This window comes from Sphaerodactylus townsendi, linkage group LG02 (assembly GCF_021028975.2).
Source record: "Sphaerodactylus townsendi isolate TG3544 linkage group LG02, MPM_Stown_v2.3, whole genome shotgun sequence".
Lineage (NCBI taxonomy): Eukaryota > Metazoa > Chordata > Lepidosauria > Squamata > Sphaerodactylidae > Sphaerodactylus > Sphaerodactylus townsendi.
Window position 1 is genome coordinate 93,276,310 of NC_059426.1, and position 23,332 is coordinate 93,299,641.

Genomic DNA, 23,332 nt, shown 5'->3' on the forward strand with positions numbered 1-23,332 from the left:
AAAATAAGTAGCATTCATGGGTTGTGGTTCAGGGTGGATGGTAAAAGAATACCATTCTGCCAGTTATCTGCACTTTCTCATAAGAACGAGCCTGCTGGATCAGACCGGAGTCCATATAGTCCAGCACTCTGCTATTCACAGTGGCCCACCAGGTACCTTCGGGAGCTCACATGCAGGATGTGAAAGCAATTACCTTCTGCTGCTGTTGCTCTTGAGCACCTGGTCTGCTAAGGCATTTGCAACCTCAGATCAAGGAGAATCAAGATTGGTAGCCATAGATTGACTTCTCCTCCATAAATCTGTCCAAGCCCCTTTTAAAACTATCCAGGTTAGTGACCATCACCACCTCCTGTGGCAGCATATTCCAAATACTAATCACACGTTGCATGAATAAATGATTCCTTTTATTAGTCCTAATTCTCCCCCCCCCCAGCATTTTCAATGTATGCCCCCTGGTTTTAGTATTGTAAAAAAAAAGAGAGAGAGAGAAATTCTCTCTGTCAACATTTTCTACCCCATGCATAATTTTATAGACTTTAATCATATTCCCCCTCAGACGTCTCCTCTCCAAACTAAAGAGTTTTTTTAGCCTCCAGTGTGCTTTTTGGTATCCAAAGTACTTTGCACACCTCATTTAGTTTTTAAAAAACTCATTTAAGAGAAGAATTTGGATTAATAACCCACATTTCTCAACTGCAAGGAATCTCAAAGTGGCTTACAACTCCTTTCATCTCCTCACAACAGACAGCTTGGGGCTAAGAGAATTCAAAAAGCACTGTGACTAGCCCAAGGTCATCCAGCAGGCTTTAGACACTGGCGTAATGCCCATTGGGCAAGGTGGGCAGCTGCCCAGGGCATCACCTTGTGGGGGCATCAAAATGCTGGGTTCGTTTTTGGGTATTTTAGTGGTTTTCCATTTTTGGACTGCAGGGGGCGCAGTTTTTAGGCTAGCGGCACCAAAATTTCAGCGTATCATCAGAAGACTGTCCTTATGAACCAAACTGCACCAAACTTGGGGGGTATCATTAGGGCAGTCTCCTGATGAGACCCTGAAAGTTTTGAGACTGTGCCTTCAGAAATGTGCCCCCCACAGCTTGCAACCCTCATTGACAGCAATGCAGAAAACTCAATGCAGAACAAAGATTCTTGGGCAAATTTCTAGGATGTTCCTGCAGGGGGTGCATTTTTGGATGTATCGGCACCAAAATTTCAGGGTATCATCTGGAGAAGATGGCACCCCCTAAGCTTGGTGCAGTTTGGTTCAGGGGGGCCAAAGTTATGGACCCTCAAAACTGTAGCCCCCATCTCCTATTAGCTCCCATTGGAAACAATGGGGGATGGGGGACCCCCTTTGGGAGTCCATAACTTTGGACTCCGTGAACCAAACCTCACCAAACTTGGGGAGTAGCATAAGGACAGTCTCCTGATGTTATGCTGAAATTTTGGTGCTGATATGTCTAAAAATGCACCTCCTGCAGGCACCAATGTCCTGGTGCAAAAAAATTTTTAGTCATGGTGGAGTGGCCGCCCATGGGTGAGGGGGCATCCAACTCAGGTTTTGCCCAGGGCTACAGTTTGCCCAGGGCTGCCTCGTTACGCCCCTGGCTTTAGATGTAGGAGTGGGAAATCAAATCAAGTTCTCTACATCAGCGTCTACTGCTCTTAACCACTACACCATGCTTGTGTAGTCATTTTATGGATGTACAGCATCTATATTGATTATATTTGAGCATATAAAGGAAAAAAACAATGTCTATAATATATCGGAGGCATAATTCTGTACTTTTGCCCCTCTTAAAAAAAGAAAGTTGATGCAAAGCACTTGTAGACCTGCATAAGAAGCTGACACAGCATATGCAGTTGTAAATGCACAGACATCACTTTAGGAAACATAAGGCAGATCTGAATCATCATTGTTTATCACACATATATTATTATGTATAATTGATTTAATTGCATGTCAGCATCTCCATCTAGTCTCCACTATTTTTGTCTATAGACCTGGCAGTAACATTTTCAGATCTGCTATCAGTTCATGACATTTTTCTGCAACACACAATTCTGGATTAAAAATGAAAAATCATAGATATTCATGACATCTTTGCAATTCAGATTATAAATTCCTCTCTCTCTCTCTCTCTCTCTCTCTCACACACACACACACACACACACACACACACACACACACACACACACACACACACACACACACACACACCAGGCTGTTTTTAATCTATTTCAAATTATTCTACAACTCTTAAAACAAAACAAACCCATTAGTTTTCATGGAATAATAATGAAAAATCTTGCTTTCTTCATGGTTTCATCTTCAAAGAATGCACGTAGTTCCAATTTTTAATACAGGATCTAGTACCAAAAGATAATGAATTTAATGCTAGGTGGGGATATATATCGATAACAGGAAAATTGGTTTGGATAATTAACCCCAGTGGCTGCAGCTGTTAGCAGGCAAGATGGATCTTTTAACAAACCTGAAAGGGATCCCAGGTTTGCAGAAAAAATCTGAAATATTAAAAAAAAATAGATTGGGGAGTTTAAAAATATACAAACATGGTAAAAGGAGCACCTGTAGCTTTAAGCAACAAATTTCTTCAGTGGTTATTGCTAGGCAACTACAGATTCCAGACTTCAACTTCTGTCAATACAAGGCAGTTGAGAGAGGGGAGTGTTACCTGAAATGGTGGGAGTCTGTCCCTTTTAGAGTGAGGAAATTAGCGACAGGAGATTCTTGATTTAGCAAAAGGTTAGGCAAGCTCAAGATCTTTGTTGCCTAAGTATACAGAAGTCAGCTTTTGCGAAAAAAAATTGCAGGAGAGCAAATAAAGTTTAGCAATTTTATTTAGGGAGAATGGGGTAAACAAGTATTCAAGAACCCTAACAATGACAGTATAAATGAGGTGATCATTACAGAATGATTAGTCAAAGGAAGAAATATTGGTTTAATACAAGGCTGGCAGGAACACTTAGAGAAAATACATTAACAAGTCCTTTGACTTCATGGGGTGGACAGTCCAGGGCTGGAGATGGGAAGCAACAGCTTCCAAGGCAGATGCACTGTTCTTTTAATCCCTTTAAGAAGGGTGCAGCAGCTATTTGCAAGGCAGATATTGGTGCAGACAAGTCTAGACAAGATTTTACTGTGTCCTTGTAAATTAACTAGCCGAGCAGAGAATGGGCTCCCTATTGTAGCACTTCTAGGCACTCCAAGAGTTGGTGGGATGGGTAGAGGCACCATTCTTAACTCAGAGCCAGTGGTGGGATTCAGCAGGTTCACACCACTTCTGCAGAACCGGTTGTTAAAATGGTGCTTGTAAACAACCAGTTGTTAAATTATTTGAATCCTGCCACTGGAACTGGTTGTTAAATTACTGAATCCCATCCCTGCTCAGACCCCCCCACCAACCCACCATGGGTCAGTCTCGTGACAGCAGAGCCCTTTTCAGGCATCTTTTCACCATGGAGGGAGGACTCATTGGGCCAGGCCTGGCAACAGTTGCCAGTTCCAGGTTGGGAAATTCCTGGTGATTTTGTAGTGAAGTCTGAGGATGGCATGGTTTGGGAGGGAAGAGGCCTCAGGGTATAATGCCACAGAATCCACCCTACAAAGCAGTCATTTTCTCCAGGGGGACAGGTCCTGTTGTATGGAGTTAAGTTGTAATTCTTGAGGTTTGCAACCCTACACCTGGCAGCAACCTCTGGGTGACTTAATACCACCTGACTTGCATGACTCAACTAGGTCTGGCTGCTTGCTACTGTTCAACAGCGGCCACCCTGTGAAAGCCCGTGTGGTGTAGCAATTAGGACTTCAAACAGGATCTGGATTAATGTGGAAGTTCATTGGTTCATTTTGACTAGTCACATACTTTCAGTCTAAATTTCCTTCCAGTGGATAAAAAGGAAGAGAGGAGACTAATGCAGAGGCGTTCCTCCCATTGGGCAAAGTGGGCAGTTGCCCAGGGCGCCCCCTTGGTGGGCACCAAAAATGCAGGTTGTGGGATTTTTTGTATTTTCAGTGTTTTTTCTGTTTTTGGCCTGCAGGGGGCACAATTTTTAGGCTAGCAGCACTAAAATTTCAGGGATTTTTCAGGGAATTCACCTGATGTTATCCTCCAGGTTTGGTGAGGTTTGGCTTAGGGAGTCCAAAGTTATGGACTCTAAAGGGAGTGTCCCATCCCCCATTGTTTCCAATGGGAGCTAACAGGAGATGGGGGCTACACCTTTGAGGGTCCATAACTTTGGACCCCCTGAACCAAATTTCACCAAACCTGGGTGGTATTATCAATAGGGGCTCATGAAGATACTCTGAAATTTTGGTGCTGCTGTCTTAATAATTGCACCCCTGACAGCAGGCACCCCCATACATTTCCCCAGATTCTCTTTTTAAATCCACCCCCTTCCTGCCAATGCTTATTTTCTTTCTTTCTTTTATTCTCTCAATAAAGGTTGTTGTTGTTGTTGTTGTTGTTGTTGTTGTTGTTGTTGTTGTTGTTCTTGTTCTTGTTGTTCTTGTTGTTGTTGTTGTTGTTGTTGTTGTTGAATCCACCCTCTTTGGCATGGATTTAAAGAGAGAATCTGAGGTTCCTAGTTTAAACATTGAAAGTGGATGCTGTTTCAGGGTGGGGGAGAATCCACCCCAAAATAGCATCACTTTCAATGTTGTTTAAACTGAGGACCCCAGATTCTCCCTTTAAGGTGGATTTAAAAGGAGAATCTGGACTCCCTAGTTTAAATAACATTGAAAGTGATGCTGTTTCCCCCAATTGTGGGGACTGTATACAACACCGTTAAATGTTTTCATAGCAGTAATAAAACATTTGGTGCTGCTATCTTAATAATTCCTCACCAGAGACTATTGAGAAAACTCAGCAATGAAGGAATAAGAGGGGAAGTCCTCCTATGGATTAAAAACTGGTTGAGAAACAGGAAGCAAAGAGTGGGTGTAAATGGGAAATTCTCACAATGGAGAGATGTGGGGAGTGGTGTCCCCCAAGGATCCGTATTGGGACCAGTGCTCTTTAACCTATTCATAAATGACCTGGAAGTAGGGGTGGGTAGCGTGGTGGCCAAGTTTGCAGATGATACCAAATTATGTAGGGTGGTGAGAACCACAAAGGATTGCGAGGAGGTCCAAGCGGACCTTGATAAATTAGGGTGAAGTGAAAGGCTAAGAAATGGCAAATGCAGTTCAATGTAGCAAAATGCAAAAGTGATGCACATAGGGGCCAAAAAAATCCAAACTTCACATACACGCCTACAGGGGGTCAGTGCTATCAGTCACTGGCCAGACCAGGAAAGGGATTTGGGCATCTTAGTTGATAGTTCCATGGGAATGTCCAACTCAATGTCTGGCAGCTCTGTGAAAAAAAGGCAAACTCTATGCTGGGGATAATCCAGGAAAGGAATTGATAATAAAACTGCAAAGATTGTCATGCCCTTTATATAAACCGTGGTGCGCACCACACTTGGAGTACTGTGTTCAGTTCTGGTAAACGCCACATCCTGCAAAAAAGGGATATTGAGGAAGAGATAGAAAAAAGTGCAGAGAGAGGGCAACGCGAGGATGATTGTTGAGGGGATCTGGAGCACCTTCCTTATGAGGAAAAGGCAATGCAGCGTTTGGGGACTCTTTAGTTTGGAGAGGAAGGCGTCTGAGGGGGGGATATGATTTGAAGTCTATAAAATTATGCATGGGGTAGAAAATGTTGACAGAGAGAAATTTTTCTCTCTTTCTCACAATACTAGAACCAGGGGGCATTCATTGAAAATGCTGGGGGGAAGAATTAGAACTAATAAAAGGAAACACTTCTTCACGCAACGTGTGATTGGTGTTTGGAATATGCTGCCACAGGAGGTGGTGTTGATGGCCACTAACCTGGATATTATTAACTTTAAAAGGGGCTTGGACAGATTTATGGAGGAGAAGTCAATTTATGGCTACCAATCTTGATCCTCTTTGATCTGAGATTGCAAATGCCTTAACAGTCCAGGTGCTCGGGAGCAACAGCCGCAGAAGGCCATTGCTTTCACATCCTACATGTGAACTCCCAAAGGCACCTGGTGGGCCACTGCGAGTAGCAGAGAGCTGGACTAGATGGACTCTGGTCTGATCCAGCTGGCTTGTTCTTATGTTCTTATGTTCTTATTTTGAAAGCATTTTGAAATTGTTTTCAAAAAAATATTTTGCTGTGTGGCCTGGCCCATTTCTGTGTTCAGATGTGTTAGTTGGGGCATGTTCTATAATGTGATGGTGACTTTGAAATGACCTGGTGCAAAAAATCATTGTTTGGTCATGGTGGGGGAGGGTGGCTGCCCATAGGGCGGCATGAAACTCAGGTTTTGCCCAGGGCTCCAGTTTGCCTAGGTACGCCACTGGACTAATGTAAGCTTCTTTAGTCCCTGTTGTGGATAAAGACCATAGTTTTTTTAAGGTAGATGCTGTGAGAGGGTGGAGGTGGTGGATGAAATGGAAAGCTTAAGGCTGAAGGGCAGATAAAGATATGCTGACGACAGGAAAGGAGATAGGGTTGCTAGTTCATTCTGGTTTGAAGAAATATCTGGAAAATTAAGGAACAGAGCATGGGAAGGATGGGGTTTAAGGTGGGGTGGGACCTCAGAAGAGTATAATGCCATACTCTATCTTTCAAAGAAGCCACTTCCTTCAGGGGAACTAGCTTTGCCAGCCTTCAGGTCAGGGCTGAAGATCACTAGGAATGACAGCTATCTCCACATGTCAGAGCTCAGTTCAGAAAATGACTACTTTGGAGAGTGGCATTATACTCTGCTGAGATTGTTTTCCGCCCTAAACCTCATCCTCCTTCACCCCCAAATTTCCAGAAATTTCCCAACCTAGACCAGGCAATTTTAAGGAAAATGGATCTCTTCAGTTGGGAGATCCATTTTGATTTTGGGAGAGCTGCTTCTGCCACTGCTGCTATTGGGCTGGTGCGAGTGAAACAGTTAGGTGGCTGGGAGTGCCACTGCTACCACCACTGCATACATTTTTTAGTCTTCCTTATTATACATATGAAGTTTCTTTTAATGTCTTACTTGGTCCATCAATCACATATGTTCATTCCAGGGGCATGGGGGGGAATGGCGCCTGGAGCAAAATGCCCCCCCAACCACTGCAAAGCCCCCCCCCTTGGAGCCCATGAAGGACTTATTCTATTTCACCCGGTAGCTAGTTGAAAAAACAGCCTGCTCCACCTGTCAGGGCCTGGATGGTGGAGTAGGATGGGGTGGAGCAAGGGGGAAGGTAGAGGGGAGTGGGGGCACCTCCCCCATAGAGCCCCCACCCACCCACTTACTTTATTTCAACCTGCAGCAGGCTGAAAAAACAGTTTGCTCCAGCCACTGGGGCCTGGCTGGTGGGGCAGGGTGGGAAGAGGGGGAAGTGGGAGGGGTGTGGAGGCGATTTCTGCCCCCCACATGACCCCAATGATGTGCACCCAGGGCAGGGCGTCTCACACGGCCCCATTGTCGCTACACCACTGGTTCATTCACATCATTACAAATTTTTTAGCAACCACCAAGATTTTAATTTGCAAACATTGGCACAGTTCTGATGATCATTCAATTCTATCTAAATGGTTATTGAAATTATAAAAAATTACTGAGATGTCTAAAATGACTATTATAGTTCAATGGAATTATTCACACAAAGGAACTGATCAGCAATTGTGCCAACTGTTAAATTTTTAACAGAGCACTGAGAATTTGGAGGTATATAGCTCTTTTTGTTGTTCAGTAATTTTTGTATAAGATAGTAATTAGGTTTACTTTTCGTTGTCCTAAGTTGTATACTGTTTCTAATATGACCAAAGTGTGTACTTTGACAGATCCAATGCAAGGAATAAATTACTTATTCTTTGAATCCAGGCTTGCATAACACAGAACTGTGGGCAGACTGCTACCATGTCCCAAATGATTTGTGGTTCTTAGGAGAAATTCCAAACAATGATTGGCTGCCTATTCCTACATTTGGGGAAAATATATGTGGTTTATATAGGCCTCTCAGCCATGGAGATGAGCAAATACTTATTTTGTGCTGTGGGTTGTTTCTGTGGGTTCAGAGGCTTTTCCAGCCTGTTGTACTTAGTACAAGATTAATTTACAAATTTGCTATTATCTAAAAAAAGTATGAACAAAAATTATACTGGGAAAAAGCAACATATTAGTGCACTGACTTTTCAGTCAGGAGTGACTACTGTTCCTTTGAAGTCCATTCACAATCAAACTGGATGTGACTGCAGAGTTGTATGATCAAAATTCCTGCTATTTTTTTAATTCTATAAAGCAAGTATGGAATTACTGATACAAACAGAGCCAGAATGCAGGGGAAAGAGCTAGTTCCCTTCTCACACACACAAACCATTTTTCTGATAAAAAATGGACCCATGGCTGTTTTTATCTGTAATAGGAAGAAAGATAGGCACAACAAAGATTCCCCTTAGGGATACCAGTATGAGCGGAAGAGTTTCGCTCCATACATTTTCATCTAATTTTCCCCTCCCACATCCAGAATTCCAAATGACTTGTTTTTGTCTTTTGATGCAAAACCAATAGATTGGGGTTTTTCTACTGTTATTTTTTTTAATTTCCACAAAATATTCTACATGCAGTTTTCTGCAGCATTCCATTTCCTTCAATTTATTTGTCATTTTTTCCATTATATTAATGATGTACACATTGACTTTGATAAAACACTGAGGAAAAGCCGTCGATATAACTATACATAAGAAATGTTGCTATGGTGTCATAACAATACTTGTATATATTTATGGCATTGATAAAATGCTGCAAACAAAGCAGTGGTGCAATTTTGCACAGCAGTGCATCCAGGCAGCTTTTAACATATTTTTTTCAATACATACATGGACTTACCTCTGACCTAGAAGGCCCAGGCTAGTCTAGTCTCATCAGATCTGGAAGAAGAAGAGTTTGGATTTATACCTTGCCTTTCTCTCCTGTGAGGAGTCTTGAAGTAGCTTACAAACTCCTTCCCTTCCTCTCCACATAACTAAGAAAGTTCTGAGAGAACTACGACTAGCCCAGCAGGCTTCCTGTGGAGGAGTGGTGAAACAAAACCCTGTTCTCCAAATTAGAGTCCACTACTCTTAACCACTACACCATGCTGGTTCTCTGGTCAGCCCTTGTTAGTATTTGGATGGGAGATCACCATGGAAGTCCAGGATTGCTACAAAGCGGCAGGTAACGGCATGCCATCTCTGTTTGACTCTTGCCATTAAACTCTTAAAGCATCACGACGAGTCAGTTGCAGCTTAATGACACTTTCTACCACCAAACATGCACTTAATGCAGACAGGAGAAAATGTATGCCTGAACAGAAGGAAATTAAAGCAGTGCCAAACTGCAAATGCCCTAATTCCACAATCACTTTCAGAAACTCTCCAGGTTAAACTGGAATTAAAGAGTTGTAGCACACAAAAGTGAACTCCATTAAAATAAAGAACCAGAACTTGGGGCATCTGCTCATTCTTGGCTTTCAACGGCAATTAGGAATTTAAATCCCAAGTTAGTATACCATAATCACCTTTGAAAGTGTTTGAAATCCTTAAATGAGCCAACTTTTTTATTCTCCAAAACGAGATCTTATATAGATGCACATCATTTAATGGCTGCAAACAGATTCTCAGTAATATGATCCTTGGAGTGTGGCTCGTCTTATAAAGCACATCAATTATTATAGAAGGCTTTTGAATGCTAAGAGATGTTAAAGTACCATGCAAAGTGTTGACAGCCCTTAGGATGTTCCATTATATGTTTTAGACAATGCAAAGACTGTTGGTATATAGGTGCCATTTGTGTCAAGCGAACTGTTTATCCTGCAGCAATGTAACTGCTACTGTCAAGCGCACATTCAGGAATAATGTAGTAAAACTGCTCTGCTACTGAGAGGTGTGCACTGCCATCCTTACCAGAGCGATGCTTTCCTAAGCCTATTGGCTTCCACAGAGTTAGAAGGGTGTAACCCTGCTGAGGATTGCACTGTTATTGCTGACTTCACCTACAAATGTCAATCACACATTTCAAGGAGATAATGATTTGGATAATTTCAAGCAAAAGGAGATAAATATGGAGAATAATAATTGCTACAGATAAAAGTTTAACGTTTGCAAACAGAAATTAGGCACAGATTAAGTGGGAAAATACTAGAGATCACAGTGCTTGAGGGAACATCTGGCCCTTCTTATACCCAACTGCAACATGGAAATAAGGTGACATTGTACTAAAGCATTCCATTCACACAGCAATTCTGGACAGTACTAAACCTACAAATTAGCATACAGGATTGCAGCTACTGTTTTTACTAACAAGCATTTTGAGTTATACCTCAATAATACTTATCAGTGCATATGGCTTTCAATTTAGTAGCATCCACTAGGAAAATACTCTCTTTATTGCAGCTGTGAAGACAGCTGCAGAGGTTCAGTATGCCCATTAAAACCCCAAATTGAAGCAAATTGTTAAATGAAAAAAATTTGGTCATTTTATAATTAAGTTAACTTCCTGAAGCGAGAAAATCCTAGACCCAGAGAGATTAGCACCAAATTAGGCACAATTTACAGAAAAGAAAGTCTGTTGTATTTATTTATTTTATCAATCTTATTTTTACCCTATCCCGGCAGGGCTCAGTGTGGGTCACAACAGATCAATACTACATTAAAACATTTAAAAATAAAACCATACAAAAGTTAAAAACAACAATGCTATGAAAGCTGTTATGGCCCATGACACCCCCAGAATATTATTTATATATATTTCTGCTTTAAAATAATATTGGCAAAAGCCAGTTGCCAAAAAGCACTCCTCTGGGTGTAGGTAGCCGCATGATCACTTGGCCACAAGCTAAAGGTCAAAACTACTTTAACAAAAGCTGAATTAAGATAATGAGTTACTCCTGGTAACCTGGAGGTCTCATTTGAGTCACTAGCATGCTTGATTACCACACCTTGCTATAGAAACTGTTAAAGACAAAGGATATGGAAAGTCACCCTGTCAGCAGATACTGTATTCTTTAGTTTGCATTGGAAACACAGGTCAGCAGCAAATACTTATTGCTCTGCATTTCCCCCTCCTTTTGTAATGGTTCTCCTAAAAGCCTTTACCTCTCCCAAGTCTAAAGGTCTCAGCCAAAATCTGAAGATCTTGGGCAGTGACCCTCAGGGTTAATCTGCACGGGAGCATTGCAGCCCTCCCTCATTCAGCTTGATAATATAATTTGACCCTATTGTCACGGGGTTAGTGAAAGGTGAACTGACTCATCGAAGTCAGCACCCCAAATCCAGCACAGATGCTGCAGAAGTAAAACTTGCTCTGATTGGTTCCTTTTCCCGCCAAGGAACGATCTACCCTATAAAAGTTCAGTTCACCTGGAGCACATTGCTCATTGCCACATGTTCCTCCCTTGGTCTTTGCATTTGGTGTTGAGACCGCACGATATCGATCTTCACTGGGTTTCTGTGCTGGCGTTAGATCCCTGCCTTCTACTGCCGATCTACTCCTAAGAATGCGATTAGGTAGCACGTTATGGTACCCTGAAAAACCCCCATTTCCCTCTCTATCTTCCAAATCTATCTTTCAAACCTGTTTATATACTAGGAACTTGAATGTATGTGCTCTTGTGCCTTACTGTGTGTATGTATTTTTGGAACCAAATTCATATAAAATGTTTAAACTCAATTTGGACTCTTGTGCTCCTCTGTGGAATATTCTTTGCCAGAATTCCTTCCCTGTAGATATAGTCCCAAAGATCCCCTCGGCCAAACCTCTCGCAGCCAAAGTGAGTTATTTTTATTCCCCTGTGCTATTTAAAATTCTAACGTGTGCTGTTACACTCTTAGCAGCTGGTGGAGAATTCCTTTCCCAAATCCCCTTCCCCTGTTAAGGCCGTAACAACGCCCAATCACAATTGTATAGTACTAAATTATTACAATAAAATAAATGGCTGCGTATAGTCCTTCTTATATCATGCTGATTCCCCTCCCCTCCCCCTGGAGGCCGAAAGAAGATGACTATATTCTGTTCAATCCGGCTGGCTAGGTGGAAAAGGTCGGGTGGAATAGCCAGATCTTGCAGGTCCTTCAGAACTGCGAAAACTCTCGTAGGGCTCTGACATCCCCTGGCAGCTTGTTCCACCAGGCTGGAGCCAGGGGCAAAGAATCCCTGGTTCTTGTTGAAGCCAGCTGGATAACTCTTTGGCTGGGGAGCAACAAGAGGTTCCCCTCCGATGAGTGGAGAGGCCACTGAAAGCAATATGGGGTGATGCGGTCTTGGAGATGCATGGGTCCACTACTGCTCAAGGCCTTAAAGGTCAATACCAACACTTTGAAAATGATCCAGAACTCAACCAGCAATCAGTGCAGTTCTTTCAAGATCAGTGTTACATGATTACAACTGGCTGCCCCAGTAAGCAGCCTTGTGGCTGCATTCTGGACAAGTTTCAGTTTCTAGATCAAAGTTAAAGGTAGGCCAGCATAGAGCGAGTTACAGTAGTCTATTCTCAAAGTGACCGTTCCATGGATTACAGTGGCAAGGTCGGGTTTGGAGAGGTATGGAGACAGCTGCCGTACCTGGCGAAGATGGAAAAAAGTAGCCTGGGCTGTCCTTGTGACCTGGTCTTCCAGCAGCAAATTGGAGTCCAAGGTCACGCCCAGACTATTTACTGATGCGGACAACTTTAAGCCGCATCATGTAAAGTTGGCAGCCAGAAGTCCAAAAGCCTCTCCCCCTGACCAAGACAAAGAATCTTAATCTTTGCTGGATTAAGCTTCAAACTGCTTGTTTTCAACCAATCAGCCACAGTCTCCAAACAATGCTGGAGAGCCTCAGGGGCAGAGGCCAGCCGGCCTTCCGCTGTAAGAATGAGCCGGGTGTCATTCGCAAATTGATAATATCCAAGGCCAAAATTCCACACCAGCTGAGCAAGGGGTCACATGTAGATATTAAACAGCATTGGAGAGAGGATGGCCCCGTGCGGCATCCCACATTCCGTGGGTTGCCGCATAGAGATCCCTCATTCTGATTCCACCGAAGACCCCCGACCATGGAGGAAGGAGGCCAGCCAAGATAAAACTGACCCCTGAATCCCCATGTTAGTGAAGTGGAGGACCAAAAGGTCATGTTTGACAATGTCAAATGCTGCAGTCAGATCTAATAAGACCAGCAACGCCAACCGATTTCTATCAAGCTGGAGACCCACCTCTATCAAGCAATTTTCTGACCTGCCTCTATCAAGCGATTTTCCACCCCACACGTGACTCCAATGGCATGTGCCCGGGATGCCGCACCCCCCACCCCACCCCATTGCTGTTTTGCCTATGAGTTTAAGAGTGGAGGTTCATACTGATACAGAGATAACACATGATCTAAATTCAGCTGAGGAAAAGGAGGAAACAATTCCTGTGAGAGCCGCTGTGAGGAAGAGGACTCTGGGTCTGACAAGGATGCTGAAGTATCATGTTTTGGCCAACTCAACAGGCAACCTTTCCTTCTTTTCTACTTCTTGGGCAGCTTACATAGAGGAAGGATCAGTAGGTGTGTAACTGAGTCAAATTCATGTATAACCTGACCTGGATGGCTCAGGGTAGCCTGATCTCCACAGATCTTGGAAGCTAATCAGGGTTGTTCCTGGTTAGTATTTGGATGAGAGACCTCCAATGAATACCAGGGTTATGATGCAGCAGCAGGCAATGGCAAACCGCCTCCAAATGTCTCATGCCTTGAAAACCCTACAAGACCATCATAAATTAGCTGTGACTTGATGGCACTTTCTGCCACCACCATGTATTTAGGTATTTGGAGCCTTATTTCAGCAAATATTTGCCAACCTCAGTATTTCCCCATGGGGAAAAATGTGAAATAAAAGTATTCCAAATAAATAAATTAATTGTACTCAGGATGTAACACCATCCAAACTATGCAAACTGTCTCCCAAGGTCTAAAACTTGACATGCATGAAACATTTCTTTCCCATGGCATGCATTTACACTGACCTCACAATTAAAACTAGTAAAAATTAATCACATTTTGAAGTTGTATGGATTTTCAATTTGTATGTAATGGAGATAAGAATTTTCTGTTCATTGCTTTCTATACTTAGCTCTCTACATTCCTGAAAGCCTGTCACAATGTCTTCAGAAGAAGCTCCTATTTAGAAATTGGTTTTCCACATTTCAAGAGTAATTTGTTCCTTCAAGAAGTTCATGTTACTTAATTGGTTTTGCACATTTGCAAAGAATTCATTGTTGAAATTCAGTTGCCTGTCTTTTCTGTTTCCACACATAATGGGAGTTGCAAGAACAGAGTAGAGGACCTGCATGTTTCCCTGTCTTATTTCAAAAAGGATGCAGCAGACAGAACAATCACATACATCACTCTTCCAATAAGACAAGAAAATGACATCAATTTACTGATTTCAAAGTTTTGTACATGTACGATGTAGACTGTTCAAGGATGGCTGAACAAGTACCAGTTTTGATTTATTTAAAAATCTAGAGATTTTGTAGATTCTGTCAGTTCCTTCCATTAACTTTGTGGATTTCTTGTGTCAATTTAAGACAAGTAGTCTTTGAAATTAAGACTGATTGTGAATCTAATGCATGGAGATTAGTTTTAGGTGGTATATTCGGTAAAGGGTCAAATTGGATAGTCACAAGTCTAGTGGAACTGCGACAACCTCCTGATGGGACTTGGTTTTGGAGGCCTACATGAACTCCTATCACCAGGTAATATGTAGATCCATATTAATGCTGAGATGTACATGCACAATGATAGGACACCATTGCCAACTTCCACTCTCCAAGTAACTCTAAATGCCACCAAAAGTCTCCTTCATCCAGTCTAGTCTAATTTACTTTAATGAAATATACTGTTGTTTTTGGATTTTTTTTCTAACAGCAGGAATGTTACCTGAAATTTTAGGATTCTCAGAAAATCTTGTAAGTTCAGTTATTGCAAATGATGCTCAGACACCCACCTATACTGCTTCCACTGGAAAATAGGATGAGCTTTCAACTGACTAACTGTTCTTCATCTGATCTAGGGTTGTTAGGCAGGTTGTTTCACCATATTCCATCCTTGCAATGCAGTACAGAGTGCTTTTTATTTATTTATTTATTTATTTATTTATTTATTTATTTATTTATTTATTTATTTATTTATTTATTTATTTATTGTACACACATGTTCTCACACAGACTGCAGGATTTCTACTTCCCCCTGCCTTTCTGCATCATAGCTGTGCTTGGTGGGCAACTGTTTTAAGAAGGCAGGTAAATCCGGTACAAATCATATAAATCAGTCATGTTGGATTTTTAAAAAAATCCTACCATACTTTGTCCACCTATCGTCCTTAGCAAAATTAATGGCAACTGATTTATTTGTATTGGCCCCATTTTTTGGTATGCTCAGTTTTGAAATAAAACCTGCTGCAAACCTTGTTTGATAGGCACTCAAGTCAATTGGTGCTAACTGAGGAGACTTGTTAATTGGCTCACGTCTGATCATCACAAATATGGCAAGTGCAACTGTTGATCTTGTTTTCCATAGAGTTCATGAAGTCCTGAGTTTAACCTAACAAAAGGCCTTGGAATTCATTAGATATTTGTCACTGCAAAAACTCCAAACATAAAACTCGAGACCACCTATGCCCATTTCACCACAAAATCCCAGGATATCTGGATAGACGGCATGCAAACAGTATTTCTGATCTCCTCAATCCCAGCACAAATTATGCATAATCATGTTTGGAGGCTGGCAGCGTTAGATCGTCAAGTAGTAATGCACAGTGTGTGCAATGAAAACTTCATCTCCATGACTCCATTCTGAGATTGATACATTCAATATTTGGCTAGCACAAGCTTTGTCAATATCACAATCACCATGGGAGATTTAACCCTTACCAGGTTGGCTTGTTTTTGTCATTTGGCAGAATGGTTTTATTTTTTATCAACTTGATATTCAGGTGAAGAATTTAGGAGATATTGAAATTACATCTCTCATGCTGGGAGCAGGACCAGAAGGAAGACTAGTCTTGACCCCTTTTATTCCATCTCACTCTACCACAATACAATCCCCTTTGTAATATGACTTGTATTATTGAACCTCCAAACCTAAAGTCCACCTTCCCAAGCACATTGTCCCATCAATTCAACAAAGCTTCCAGCCTCTTGCATCAATTTAGACTGGAAAGCCACACCACAGTACTCTGATATCATCACTTCAGTGATGGCAATAAGATAAGAACCCTAGAGAAACCAGAACGCTAAAAGTATTTTGGCACTCAAATAACTCCAAGGTATTTTGCTGCCCATGCTACCTCAGCCAGTAGTGCTTCTGAAGCTCACTTTGAGTTTTGACAATATCACCAATTCTACAGTTCTCAGATGTTCTCCTACAGCAACCCCCTCAGCAAGTTCCAGTCCCAAGGACAGCTCTACAAGTCATTTAGGTGCACGCCAAGGAGTAATCCAGAGCCTGCATCTCTAGAGCCTGCTTTGTACTCAGTGCTGATTTCAGAACAACAGGCACAAACCACACATATTACTTTGTCCTATGCTGCTGGCCAGATGGAAGATGGCATGGGATAGCATCAGATCACAGAAAGTAAACAGGGGAAGTGCTTGGAAAGGATACCACTAAAGAAGACTGTGCACAGGGAGCCACGGCAAACCAGCTCTTCTTCTCACCTGCACTGAAAGTCCCTTGCTAGGGTTGCCATAAGTCAAATGTGCCTTGATAGCACAGCTTACCAATATGGATAAAAGTGTTCAACATCACTGTAGAGAGACAGCAAATTTCCACTTTCAGACAACCTCTGGGCATTCCTATGTCTGTTAGTCGATCAGCAATTTACAACGAACTTGGACTTCAAAGACTGGAAACCAAAGCATGGCTCTTGACTTTCAAATACTGGTTGAAAATTCATGTCAGATTCAGGGCTGACAGTTTAATGCCATATTTGTTGGGGGACACCTACCATTCCACTTGGTTGCAATATATTTCCTGCAAAACTCAGTCAACTATGCCTTAACCTTGATTCCTTGTCCAATGTCCAGCGAGAAGTCTATTTTCCATAAAATTAAAACTAATTGGAAAACACTGAGAGAAAAGCTCTTCTGCCATCTAGACTTAGAACCTGCTCACCACAAATTTTCACACAACTTATAGACAACCACCCTTGTTGAAAGTTGAGTTACAAGATGGTTTGGATGTAAGATTAACTGTTTAACACTGAGGGAAATTGACAAGTCTTCCTTTTTACAATATGAAAACTTCTAGTCCTGCTTTAAGCAAGCTTACTCATATTACACAATTTAAAGGATTCTGCTACTGAAAAAGCTGCTCTGTGGAGTGAAATGGGTACTATATCTGGAATTCCCATCATTTTTGAAGAATTTGAATTTGACTTTTAAGAAATCCCTCCAGCTGTATTTGATATCAAGACTTTTTCCACTATCACGCTGATGATATACACAGGTTTTGACTTGCCTATAAACTTCTATGTAGCAGGTTTTTTCTGATTCCTGTGGACGTTGTATTTATTTGTATATCTCGTTTGTTGCTACATTTGGTTATGTATTATTCTATTTTCACCTTATCACCTTAATATATGCAAATCATATTGCACCCCTGGTTTTTGTTTTATGCCTAAGCGTAGTGGGTTTCTTTCCATTTAATTTTTGTCCTTGTTTACCATTATGCCCCCTTTTTGTTGTTGCTCAATGAGGAAAAGAGTCATCTGAATAATCCCAGACTGACACCATGTCTGTGACCAAGATCCACACTTCACTATGTCATTAGCAATTTTTCGGGCAAAAATTTTAAGACAGAAAACCAATGAAACTTGAACATGCTGAATTTTTAATGTATTTTTAATTCGAGTATGTCCCCCTTTGTGTAATTCTACCTATGCAAAATTTAAATAATGTCATTAAACATAATTTGAATTTGAAAAATTTGACTTAATGGCACTTTACATGCACACACGGTATTGGCCTCCATTGACTTTGATGCCCCAAATAGCTATTTGAGCTGCTTCAGCAGTGAACTAGAACTGCCAAGAATCCATTATAAAAGTATATCAAATAGGACTCTCTTTTTTGCCATCAAGTAAAATCTGGCTTATAGTGACCCATGGTGGAGTTTTCAAGATCAGACATGTTCAGAGGTGGTTTGCTAATACTTGCCTTCAAGTCACAATCGTGGTATTCCTTGGAGGTCTCCCAACCAAATACTTGCCAGGGTCAACCCCTGCTTAGCTTCTGAGATCTGGAAAGATCAAGCTAGCCTGGGCTTTGCAGATCAGGACCAACAGAACTTACTCCCACATAAATGGGCACAGGAATAGCAGGAGAAGAAAAGTTTTTTTTTTAAAAAAAAATGTAATGTAGTGTTTGCAGGATACATACTGAGGACTGCTTGGTCAGGAACATGTCATATTTCACATAAGTATTTTTTTCACACAGCAAGTTAGCCATTAGGCTACTTTTACAACATTATTTTTGCTACACATTTATGATTAATTTGGTACACAGCGTATTTAAACCAAATTAATATCCTGTGACCAGCATGATGGCAGGACATAGAACCCTCTTTTCCTTTGCATCACGAGGGACACATCCCTGGAGACCATTTGTTAGAACAGTATATATTATTACAAAAACAGAACACTTTTAAACTCTGTCAAGTTCTTATATATTTACTGGCTTGGATCCCAAGATAAATCTCCATTCACAGAAAAGATTTCTATCAGTGGGGCTTCCTCACATCTTCTTCCTGCAATCACCAATGATCCCTGAAATATTGCTTCTGGCTCACAGGGGACTCTCAAGAACTGCATGAGATCGGAGTCAGAGGGCTTTTTTCCATGGTCAAAAATGTCCCATGGTAGATCCAGGAGCTTACTTGCTTGACTCTTTTTGCCCTACTTCTGATTCTCCACAGCTCCTCGGTTCTTCCCAGGAGTCGAGGCAGGGCTGGCACGTTATGCCCCAGCTGTTTCTCCATGAGCCCAGGGCTTTTCCATTTGTACCACCAGCTCTTCCGCAATCTCTTCCATGTATGCCCCGACAACCTCCGATACCCGCTTTCTGATTGGCTGATTCTCCCCCCATTCCCCCACTCACTTTCACTAGTTTAGTTTTAAATGACTCTGAACCCAAAACTCCTTCCGTGTTGACAATGTCTTTCATTGCAATGGGGGGGGGGGAACATGGAGGGAGAAACCATGGATTTTAGACGTGGGGGGAGTTGAGCCTCTCAAACACACATGGATTTCAGACAGAGGGGTGATGCGCAGGGCACCCAACATCTCAAAAGCACACAGATTTCAGAGGGGAGGGGGGAGGGCAACAATTCTGTTAAATACTCAGTGCCCCTTGTTGATTGGTGGCATGGGCCAGAACAGCGAGTTGGGAAAAATGGCCCCAGTTTTGCTGCCGTGGTTTTTTCCACGGCAGCAAAGTCAGCAGAGTCACACAGGGACATTTCAAAAGAACCTCCAATTTGTCAGTTTTTGAAAGCCCCAGGAAAAGGGGGGAAATGGTGGCTCAACACAGAGGCACATCCTGAGCAGTTTCAGGGACCGTGAAGAATTCCCGGCTGCACAGGAGTATTTCCTGTGCTAACAATGGTGCAATTTCGCCATGGAAAAATGGCCAGTCTCAGGTGGGAGGAAAAATAAAAAAGACCCCTTTCTATGGGCAGAAATTTTATTTGCGATCAATATATATATAATCCATCAGGAAATTTATCTATAAAAGTTCCACTTTAACGAATTGGGTACTGTTCTTGCCCAGTTGCACATCATTCTAAGCAATTAGGGTCAGGCATTCCAGTTCCCAAAAAGTGAGATGCCATGGCTCAGCAGTGGGGCCTCTGTTTTGCATGCAGAAGATCCCAGGTTCAATCACTGGCATCTCTAGGTGCAAAAAGGATCCAGTAGAAGGTGACTGTGAATGGCCTCTTTCTGAATTCCTGGAGAGCTGCTACTAATCAGAGTGGCCAGTACTGATCTGGACAGTCCAATCGTCTGGCTTAATTTAAAGCAGTTTCATGTGTTCGTGTGACACCACATTACTAATAATACACATCTACCAGAACAGCTAAGTCTAACGTCTGTGTAAAATAAAATCAGGGCCCGAAAAACATCTCCGAAATGAGCAGAAATTACTGAAACCTGTGCAAAAATATCTCCTTGCATCAGAAATTTACAGTGAAATATTTACACTAATCTAGTAAAATGCCCCTTTTTATTCAATGACAATATGCTTCAAGTTAACAAACATAAGCAGTGGTAGCATTCAAATAATTTAACAACTGGTTCCAGTGGTGAGAATTCAAATTATTTAACAACTGATTGTTTACAAGCACCATTTTAACAAGCAGTTCTGCCAAAGTGATGCGAACCTACTGAATCTTACCACTGAACATAAGCCTTTACTGCAGAGATCAAGAAGATCTGATTCCTACAGAACATTTATTATGTAGGTCCATACTTAGAACTGCACATACTGTTATAATCTGGGAATGGATTCATAAGGACAGCCACGCTTACTAATCTTGCCCCCAGTTCTTTATTTCTTGTTTATTCCTTACAGAAATACTCAGGGAAGAGAGGTCTCATATGCACTAAAAGCAGCTTTAATAAAAGCTACTGCAAGGACACTATATTCTAATAAAGTGCCATTAATGTTCTAGCACACATAAACCATTGTTGTCTTATAGCTTTGCCATGTGTCCTTTGTTCGGGAGCTCTTCAGGTGGCAGCTCTGCTTCCCATGTTAGTGTAAATGCCTGTAGATCTACTTGTAGATCATCCGAGAACTAAACCACATGGCAAAACCATTTAATTTTTCAGTGTTTTTGGATGCAGTCATAAGAATGCTTATAAGAAGGCAAGCCTAGAAAGTAAACATGCATAGGATTAGGCTGCTTGCTTGTCTTGGCTCTGTCTGTTTTCTCCTCGCATGTGCCACTGAGTGATATAAAAAGGCCAATGTACCTCTGAGATTAAATTTGGTGTGGTGGCAGATGGTTCATTCAAATTTTCTGACTGCCAAAGAGCCCACAACATACATGACATTTCAACCCTTTTATCTCAAACACACTTCACTAATTAGGATGGCTGGATCCTGGATTAAACAGCTATAGACAAGCAGTTTAGATTGATTTATCTCCTGCTGGTGATAAAAACTGCTGATTGGGACCTCACTAAATGAAAATCCGCTTTCTATTTGATCTGGATATATTGTTACTTTCTTTGAATTCACTGAACATCTGCTGCTCTTTGAAGATCATCTTCAAAATTGTACGCTTTCTTTTCCTTGTAATAAATGCTCATAAAAGTGATAGAGGTGGCAACCATATGGATACCACGTTTGAAAATCTTAACGTATTCATTATTGTGCCAAACCTGCTGGAAAGATTCTTTAAATCTCAGTCGCAAAAAAGGGAACGATCTCAATTTTCTATTTTAATGCCTATGTAACAGTCCTCAAATTCCTCCAAAAGAATTTTACACGCTGCCCATCAACATTATGCAGTCTTTATGCTGAGATGCAAGCTAATAGAAACGATGCTCAACCAGAACACTTCATTGTGCCTTCTTCACTATAAAAATTCTGCCACTCTCTCTAGCCAGTGATACGTGGATTCACATATGATCTTATTTCTCCCTGAGAAATTCAATTCTGTTTTGATCCTTAATACATTCTCCCAAATAGAGGTTTGGAAATCACAAGAAAGCATTAGGGATACTACATATATCTGCTGCCAGCAAAATATGTTATCATCACTAGTTGTGGCTGTCAGAAATGAACAGGCTATAGCTTTGAGATTATCACAACTGGACCAGATTTTGGAGTGGATAGATGTGTGTTAACTGGATGTGAAGTTATTTGTTCATGTTTACCATATTTATACCCTGCTTCTCTCCATAATGGGGACCCAAACTGGCTTGCAACATTCTCCTTCTCCATTTTATACCAACAACAACCCTATGAAGTAGATTAATTAGGCTAAGAGTGTGTGATTGGACAAAAGTCACCCAGCAAACTTCCATAGTAGAGTAGAAATGTGAACCTAGGTCTTGCAGATTTAAGTCCAATACTCTAACCAAGGACGTAGGTAAGGGGGGGTTCTCGGGTTCAACCCCCCCCCCATTCATGTCCGAATCTCCGCCCACCCATTTGGGGGTTTTAAAAACATTTTTAGTGTTTTTTGGTTTTTGGCCTGCAGGGGGCGCATTGTTTAGGCTAGCAGGACCAAACTTTCAGGGATTGTTTGGGAGACTCTCCTAATACTACTACCCAGGTTTGGTGAGGTTTGGTTCGGGGGTCCAAAGTTATGGACTCCCAAAGGGGGTGCCCCCATCTTCCATTGTTTCCAATGGGAGCTAATAGGAGATGGGCGCTACACCTTTGAGGGTCCATAACTTTGGACACCCAGAACCAAACTTCACCAAACTTGGGTGGTATCATTAGGAGAGCCTCCTAAAGATACCTTGAATTTTTGGTGCTGCTAGCTTAACAATTGCACCCCTGACAGCAGGCACCCCCCAAATTTTCCCAGATTCTCCTTTTAAACCCACCCCCTTCGGCATGGATTTAAAGGGACAATCTTGAGGTCCTCAGTTTAGAAGAAGAAGAAGAGTTTGGATTTATATCCTCCCTTTCTCTCCTGTAGGAGACTCAAAGGAGCTTACAATTTCCTTGACCTTCCCCGCTCACAACAAACACCCTGTGAGGTGGGTGGGGTTGAGAGAGCTCCAAAAAGCTGTGACTAGCCCAAGGTCACCCAGCTGGCGTGTGTGGGAGTGCACAGGCTAATCTGAATTCCCCAGATAAGCCTCCACAGCTCAAGCAGCAGAGCGGGGAATCAAACTCTGTTCCTCCAGATTAGAATGCACCTGCTCTTAACCACTACGCCACATTGAAAGTGATGCTGTTTCACAGTGGGTGATAATCCACCCCAAAACAGCATCACTTTCAATGTTGTTTAACTGGGGACCCCAGATTCTCTCTTTAAGGTGGATTTAAAAGGAGAATTTGGGCTCTCTAGTTTAAACACCATTGAAAAGGATGTTGTTTGGGGGTGGATTCCAGCATCACAGCGTCTGCTGGGGCAGGGGAATGGGGCGGGATGGGACGCAAAACTCAGATTTTGCACCGGGCTCCATTTTCCCTCTATGCCTCTGCCCAGAGGGGAGGGCAGAAGGAACTGCCAGCTGCCGGCTGGGTGCCCAGCTGGTGGGGGGCAGGGGAGGGAAGGGTGGGGAGTCTGCCGTCCC

General features: G+C 42.0%; 1 protein-coding gene across 1 annotated transcript in view; it reads right to left on the reverse strand.

Annotated features, from left to right (window-relative positions):
* Positions 1-23,332, reverse strand: part of SPON1 (spondin 1) — a 397,555-nt gene that overhangs the window by 330,347 nt on the left and 43,876 nt on the right. The gene's annotated exons all lie outside the window — the stretch shown is intronic.